The 8,442-nt window shown below is 42.5% G+C and overlaps 1 long non-coding RNA gene across 1 annotated transcript; it reads right to left on the bottom strand.

Annotated features, from left to right (window-relative positions):
* Nucleotides 1-240: 240 nt before the first annotated feature.
* Nucleotides 241-1,803, bottom strand: LOC106583435 (uncharacterized). The gene is made up of 3 exons (XR_001323518.2): nucleotides 1,511-1,803; nucleotides 1,373-1,433; nucleotides 241-1,195 (listed from the first exon to the last, which is right to left on the bottom strand). It is a non-coding gene; the product is annotated as an uncharacterized lncRNA (long non-coding RNA).
* Nucleotides 1,804-8,442: the final 6,639 nt, after the last annotated feature.

Below are 8,442 nucleotides of genomic sequence, written 5' to 3'. Positions count from 1 at the left end.
CCAAGAGTAACACAAACATGATTTTTAGATATCCACCTTATTTGAAAAAAGCATTGCCACCAAATATCTGACACAGAAACCAGGTTTCCATCCAACCTGATGGAAACTGCAAATTTGTTACATGTCGGATAAAGCATGTCACGACAGGCCTGATAGAAACTGCTAGTTTGTCAGTAAACATTCCAAATGTTGACAAAATGCAAAAAAATCTAAATGTAAAGATACGCTAGACAAGGTGGGATCTTTTTGTGTCTGTAAAATGTATTATGTGAGAAATGGCTGTGGAAACGCTTTTATGCGCAAATATTAATAAAATAACCATCATATCAAAGTAAACTTAGAGTCTCACAATTACATTTTGTTTGGTCCTCCCACTATGACTCAGAAAGCATGCAGTTTTTTAGGCGACAGATGAAATAAGTTATAATGAGCTTCACAAGGTGGGGAAAGTGCACGGTGATGAGCTTGATCCACCTTTCCAATAAATATTGAGGGTCTTATTGTAGTGACATGATGATCAATGCTTGGCTACTGTTTGACAAAAAAAAGATAATCTTGCTCTTTTGTACATATTAATCTCATCATGTAGGCTATACTTGCAATGTATCTGCGAGCTGTTGGCTAGAGCGCACGTTCCAATTATTCAAGTTATTTTTATGTGCACTACATCATCATACACAGCTTCTAATCAACAAGTTGATGAAAACATCTCTGGTGAGAAAATGTGCATATTCCTTATACGCAGATTTTCGAATATTCGCATGAAAATCTGTCGCCAATTGGATGGAAACCTAGCGACGACCTAACAGACTCAATATGTATTTTTGATTTATACGAATCAAATTGCATAAAATAACTGAACATTTCCGTTTTTGGAGTGTGGACCATCTACTATTGTAAATATCTTGACAATCTCAGGATAGATGCATTTATAGGGAGAACCACATTTAGCTCATTCATTGCACAGTGATTTGGCTCTAGCACAGGAGGTTGGTGCCACCTTAATTGGTGAGGACGGGCTCGTGGTAATGGCTGGAGCGGGATCAGTGGAATGGTATTAAATACATTAAACACATGGTTTCCATTTGCTCCGTTCCAGACGTTATTATGAGCCGTCCTTCCCTCAGCAGCCTCCACTGGTCTCTGGGGAGATTTCTGTCCTGTGGCATTTATGAAGCATTTCTTCTCAAATGAGCTGGTAAAAGGAACAACACAAATGTACATAACTTTGAAGCGCAAGCTTCTAGAACAACAAAATATATATTTGCCCTGAGGTCATAAACACAAAAAAAGACATGCATTTCTTAAAGTGTTTGAAAGTGAGACGTTGTTAGGGTTCAGACATATCCCTTGTGCCACTGCTTTAACTCACCGCTCTGATGAAGCGACTGTCCCTGGCTGCAGGAAAGATCTCCTTTTCCAAAGTCATGTTCCTGAGGAGAGAAATTCAGATGAAGCTCGACTTTACAGTTGTGTGTGTGTGTGTGTGTGTGTGTGTGTGTCCCCTCACATGGCTTTGCAGGTTGTGCTGAAGGTGTTCCACCAGGGGTCACTCATCTGTGGACGTCACATTTTGGTTCATGTGTTTCTGGAGGATGAAAGTACATTTCACATCTGATGAGAACAGATTTAAGCGTCCTCTTCTAGTCTGTGATCAGGTGTCTCCATGCTCATACACAAGTGTGTGTATGGAGTGATGCCGTTTACTACACTGAGTACAACTGACCAGTGCAAACTCATACGTGATGCCCTCCCCCACCTCGTTACTTGTTAATCTGCTCCTCAAACTCCTGGCCCCTATGGGGTCAAAAGTAGTGCAATATATAAGGAATAGGGTGCAATTTGGGATGCAAACCTCTGTTTGTAGTAGAGTGTTAATAAGGGGCCAAGAGGAGGTTTAGAGTTAGTGGCAGAGAGAGATGTTTTGTAAAATTATTACAAAACTAGTTTGATTCAGTGGAGTTAGACGTGTAATCATTCACCCAACATAACACCTTAACAAGGTTGTTTATTTACCTTCGTCAAGTGCAAAGCTAATGTTTAATTTCTGGAACTCTGGGAGCTTCACAAACGTCTCCATTCCTTTGAGACCTCCAACCTCCTCATCTGAGACATTCAGAGTGTCCAATCCAGAACAAAGAGAAATAAAGATTGTCTCTCAATCAATCAAATGTATTTAAAAAGCCCTTTATACATCAGCAGTTGTCACGGAATGTTTTTGCATTATATACACCTGTGCCAAATGACATGGTTATTACTATGGTTTTGTCATCAATGGCATCCTGTTCCCTACATAAGGTGTATTTGGAAAGTATTCAGACCCCTTTGGCTTTTTCCACATTTTGTTACTTTACAACCTTTTTCTAAAATTGATTAAATTCTTTTATTTCCTCTATACACAATACCCCATAATGCCAAAGCAAAAACTGGTTTTTAGAAATGTTTGCAAAAATAATTTTTTTTAAGAAATATCACATTTACTCAGTACTTTCTATAAGCACCTTTGGCAGCGATTACAGCCTCGAGTCTTCTTGGCTATGAAGCTACAAGCTTAGCACACCTGTATTTGGGGAGTTTCTCTCATTCTTTTCTGCAGATCTTCTCAAGCTCTGTTAAGATGAATGGGGGGCGTCGCTGCACAGCTATTTTCTGGTCTCTCCAGAGATGTTTGATCGGGTTCAAGTCCGGGCTCTAGCTGGGCCACTCAAGGACATTCAGAGACTTATTCGAAGCCACTCCTGCGTTGTCTTGGCTGTGTGCTTAGGGTCGTTGTCCTGTTGGAATGTGAACCTTCGCCCCAGTCTGAGGTCCTGAGTGCTCTGGAGCAGGTTTTCATCAAGGATCTCTCTGTACTTTGCTCCATTCATCTTCCCCTCGATCCTGACTAGTCTCCCAGTCCCTGCCACTGAAAAACATCCCCACAGCATGATGCTGCCACCACTGTGCTTCACTGTAGGAATGGTGCCAGGTTTCCTCCAGATGTGATGCTTGGCATTAAAGCCAAAGAGTTCAATCTTGGTTTCATCAGACCAGAGAATCTTGTTTCTCATGGTCTGAGTCCTTTAGGTGCCTGTTTGCAAATTCCAAGCGGGCTGTCATGTGCCTTTTACTGAGGAGTGGCTTCCGTCTGGCCACTCTACCATAAAGGCCTGATCGGTGGAGTGCTGCAAAGATGGTTGTCCTTCTGGAAGGTTCTCTCATCTCCACAGAGGAACTCGGGTTCTTGGTCACCTCACTGACCAATTACCTCCTCGCCCGATTGCTCAGTTTGGCCGGGCGGCCAGCTCTAGGAAGAGTCTTGGTGGTTCCAAACTTCTTCCATGTAAGAATGATGGAGATCACTGTACTGTGTTCTTGGGGAATTCCAGTGCTGCAGAAATGTTGACACAGTCCTGTCTTGGAGCTCTATGGACAATTCATTTTACATTTACATTTAAGTCATTTAGCAGACGCTCTTATCCAGAGCGACTTACAAATTCCTTCGACCTCATGGCTTGGTTTTTGCTCTGACATGCACTGTCAACTGTGGGACCTTATATAGACAGGCGTGTGCCTTTCCAAATCATGTCCAGTCAATAGAATTTAAAATAGGTGGACTCCAATCAAGTTGTAGAAAAATCTCAAGGATGTTCAATGGAAACAGGATGCACTTGAGCTCAATTTCGAGTCTCATAGCGAAGGGTCTGAATACTTATGCAAATAAGGTATTTCTGGGTTTATTTTTAATACATAAGCAAACATTTCTAAAAACCCGTTTTCGCTTTGTCATTATGGGGTATTGTGTATAGATTTATGAAGAAAACTTTAATCTATTTTGGAACAAGGCTGTAACGTAACAAAATGTGGAAAAAGTCAAGGGGTCTGAATACTTTCTGGAAGCCCTCTAGTGCACTACTTTTGGCCAGAGCCCTATGGGTCCTGGTCAAAAGTAGTGCACTAGATAGAGAATAGGATGCCATTCGGGATGCACCCCACATTATTACAGTGTCTCCACATTATTACATTCTGAGAAGCCTGTCTTAGCCAATGACCGATCATCCTACCTGTCACAAACATTAGGTGGATTGTGCATGTAAACTTCCTTCCATCTGCTTTAAGTCTTCTTATGACCTGGATATACGTACCTATGGGAGACATCGAGCAGCTGCCTTTTTGGTTATGAGGTATACAAGAACTTGGAGATGTAAAGGACTCTGGTAACAGAAATGAGAGTACAATTCTGGTAACTTTCCTAAAATTCTCAGAAATCCTGGTTGGAAGATTCCAGATTCCTCCTTATTCCAAGAATATTCCCACTGGGATTTCTGGAAAATCAAGGTATTTTGGAAAAGTTACCAGAATAGGAGTTTTGACCTGTTGTCTTACGATAGAATATCCCAACAGGGTGGTGATGATGTCACACTCACTGTATGGTGACACATTTCATGTCCTGCGTCCCTCATGCGTAAATGTTTCCCTCTGCATCTTGCATCTGGGCTACTGAACGTTGACCGGGTCTTTACATGGTAAACAGGCACACAGTCAGTGTGTGAGTTGAGCAGGATGGTCTTCAGAGCAGGGTTGGTCCCCTCCCAGGTCATGATAGACACAACTCTGCCGGGGCAGACCTATGGACAGGTGTGAAGAGGACAGAGACAGAGGGAGGAGTTGACATGTGAACTCTAATGTGTGAAGAGTTGAATGTCGAAGCGGGGAACACCTAACCACACACACACCTCAATTTTATTAATGGGCAGCCCAAGCTCCTCTGCTATTCTATCCAGGAACATCAGAGCAGCACCTGTAAAGAGATAAACACAACCCAAGGGCCAAGACTGTTACACTATTACAAGGGTTATAGTAGTCTCAAACAGAAAACCATTAATACATAGGTGCAGTAATGAGTAGAAGATTTGTTGGCCTGAATCATATCATATATGATTTCATATCATGATTTCAAGGTTTTACTGCTAACCTACAAAGCACTACATGGGCTTGCTCCTACCTATCTTTCAGATTTGGTCCTGCCGTACATACCTACACGTACGCTACGGTCACAAGATGCAGGCCTCCTAATTGTCCCTAATTGTCCCTAGAATTTCTAAGCAAACAGCTGGAGGCAGGGCTTTCTCCTATAGAGCTCCATTTTTATGGAATGGTCTGCCTACCCATGTGAGAGACGCAGACTCGGTCTCAACCTTTAAGTCTTTATTGAAGACTCATCTCTTCAGGTGGTCCTATGATTGAGTGTAGTCTGGCCCAGGAGTGTGAAAGTGAACGGAAAGGCACTGGAGCAACAAACCGCCCTTGCTGTCTCTGCCTAGCCGGTTCCCCTCTCTCCACTGGGATTCTCTGCCTCTAACCCTATTACAGGGGCCGAGTCACTGGCTTACTGGTTCTCTTCTATACTGTCCCTAGGAGGGGTGCGTCACTTGAGTGGGTTGAGTCACTGACGTGGTCTTCCAGTCTGGGTTGGCGCCCCCCCTTGGGTTGTGCCGTGGCGGAGATCTTTGTGGGCTATACTCAGCCTTGTCTCTGGATGGTAAGTTGGTGGTTGAAGATTTCCCTCTAGTGGTGTGGGGGCTGTGCTTTGGCAAAGTGGGTGGGGTTATATCCTGCCTGTTTGGCCCTGTCCGGGGGTATCATCGGATGGGGCCACAGTGTCTCCTGACCCCTCCTGTCTCAGCCTCCAGTATTTATGCTGCAGTAGTTTATGTGCCGGGGGGCTAGGCTCAGTCTGTTATATCTGGAGTATTTCTCCTGTCTTATCCGGTGTCCTGTGTGAATTTAAGTATGCTCTCTCTAATTCTCTCTTTCTTTCTTTCTCTTTCTCGGGGGACCTGAGCCCTAGGACCATGCCTCAGGACTACCTGGCATGATGACTCCTTGCTGTCCCCAGTCCACCTGGCCCTGCTGCTGCTCCAGTTTCAACTATTCTGCCTGCGGCTATGGAACCCTGACCTGTTCACCTGACGTGCTACCTGTCCCAGACCTGCTATTTTCAACTCTCTAGAGACAGCAGGAGCGGTAGAGATACTCTCAATGATCGGCTATGAAAAGCCAACTGACATTTACTCCTGAGGTGCTGACCTGTTGCACCCTCGACAACTACTGTGATTATTATTATTTGACCATGCTGGTCATTGATGAACATTTGGACATCTTGGCCATGTTCTGTTATAATCTCCTCCCGGCACAGCCAGAAGAGGACTGGCCACCCCTCATAGCCTGGTTCCTCTCTAAGTTTCTTGCTAGGTTTTGGCCTTTCTAGGGAGTTTTTCCTAGCCACCGTGTTTCTACACCTGCATTGCTTGCTGTTTGGGGTTTTAGGCTGGGTTTTTGTACAGCACTTTGAGATATCAGCTGATGTAAGAAGGGCTATATAAATAAATGTGATTTGATTTGATATAAACTGTTTTAAATTGACTTCTATAGTTATAAAATGCAGTCTCTCTCGCTCCTGTTTAATAATTACTTAGATATTGTTTTCTAACCACTGAGACTGACAATATGTAACCATTACCTTCCAAGTTTGAGTTCAATCAAGGGTACTCTGAGCTCCATATATTTAAAATGGCATAGACTTGAGTTAGGCTAATAGTCACAGAAAACACACAGACACAGAGATTACATGAAGCCAACCGCTATAACAAACTCATATGACATTTAGGCTCTAAACATTTAGTTCAACAACAACAGCAGCATAATGTGGAAACAAAGGAGTACAACACTGAAATGAACTGTTAGAAAAGACACAGAGACCCTCCCTGACACACTAAGACTAAGTCCCAAATGGCACTCTATTCCCTATATAGTGCACTACTGGGCCCTAGTTAAAAGCAGTGCACTCTATTCCATATATTGTGCCCTACTGGGTCCTGGTCAAAAGTAGTGCACTCTATTCCCTATGTTGTGCCCGTCCTGGGTCCTGGTCAAAAGTAGGGCACTCTATTCCCTATAAAGTGCACTACTGGGTCCTGGTCAAAAGTAGTGCACTCTATCCCCTATATAGTGCCCTACTGGGCCCTGGTCAAAAGTAGTGCAATATATTGGGATTAGGGTGTCATTTGGAACTCAGGCAAAGGTTAAAAAGGTGCATAGTGCTAATAAATGTCTTATACACTACCGTTTAAAGGTTTGGGGTCACTAAAAAATGTCCTTGTTCTTGAAAGAAAAGCACATTTTTCATCCACTAATAACATCAAATTGATCAGAAATACAGTGTAGACATTGTTACTGTTGTAAAGGACTATTGTAGCTGGAAACGGCAGATTTTTTTATGGAATATCTACATAGGCGTACAGATGCCCATTATCAGCAAACATCACTCCTGTGTGCCAATGGCACGTTGTGTTAGCTAATCAAAGTGTATCATTTTAAAAGACTAATTGAGCATTAGAAAACCCTTTTGCAATTATGTTAGCACAGCTGAAAACTGTTGTTCTGATTAAAGAAGCAATAAAACTGGCCTTCTTTAGACTAGTTGAGAATCTGGAGAATCAGCATGTGTGGGTTCGATTACAGGCTCAAAATGGCCAGAAACAAATAACTTTTTTCTGAAACCTGTCAGTCTATTCTTGTTCTGAGAAATGAAGGCTATTCCATGTGAGAAATTGCCAAGAAACTGAAGATCTCGTACAACACTGTGTACTACTCCCTTCAAAGAACAGAGCAAACTGGTTCTAACCAGAATAGAAAGAGGAGTGGGAGGCTCTGGTGCACAACTGAGCAAGAGGAAAAGTACATCAGAGTGTCTAGTCTGAGAAACAGACGCCTCACAATTCCACAACTAGCAGCTTCATTAAATAGTACCCACAAAACACCAGTCTCAACGTCAACAGCGAAGAGGCGACTCCAGGATGTTGGCCTTCTAGGCAGAGTTGCAAAGAAAAAGCCATATGTCAGACTGGCCAATAAAAATAAAAGATTAAGATGGGCAAAAGAACACAGACACTGGACATAGGAACTCTGCCTAGAAGGCCAGCATCCTGGAGTCCCCTCTTCACGGCAACACAGACATTATTATTCTTTTTACAAGCGGCCGACGCAATTTTCGAGTGTCTGCCCCAGATAGTTTCCTTAGAGACGATGAAAAGAATTACTAAGATGTCCTTGATCAGATTGAGGAGTAAGTAGGCTATATTTACTGTGTTGATAAAGCAAATTTGGTTTGTTTGAAAATAAGGGCTTTTTGTTGATAATGAGTTGATAAAGTATTGTCGAAAGCACATAGGCAATATTATTTACTGTGTCGATAGGGGATTAGGCTAGCGTACAATAATAACGTCATTTGATGTGCTAGTATTATTTACTTTATTGTGAATTAAATTGTAAATTAAAATATACACAGGTGGTGCTATTGGATATATACATATTTTACATTGAAATACACAAAGTAGATGTCCTAACCGACTTGCCAAAACTATAGTTTGTTAACAAGAAATGTGTGGAGTGGTTGAAAAA

Source organism: Salmo salar, chromosome ssa22 (genome assembly GCF_905237065.1).
Source record: "Salmo salar chromosome ssa22, Ssal_v3.1, whole genome shotgun sequence".
NCBI lineage: Eukaryota > Metazoa > Chordata > Actinopteri > Salmoniformes > Salmonidae > Salmo > Salmo salar.
Note: the sequence above shows the minus strand (reverse complement) of the source record. Positions and strands in the feature narration are given on the sequence as shown.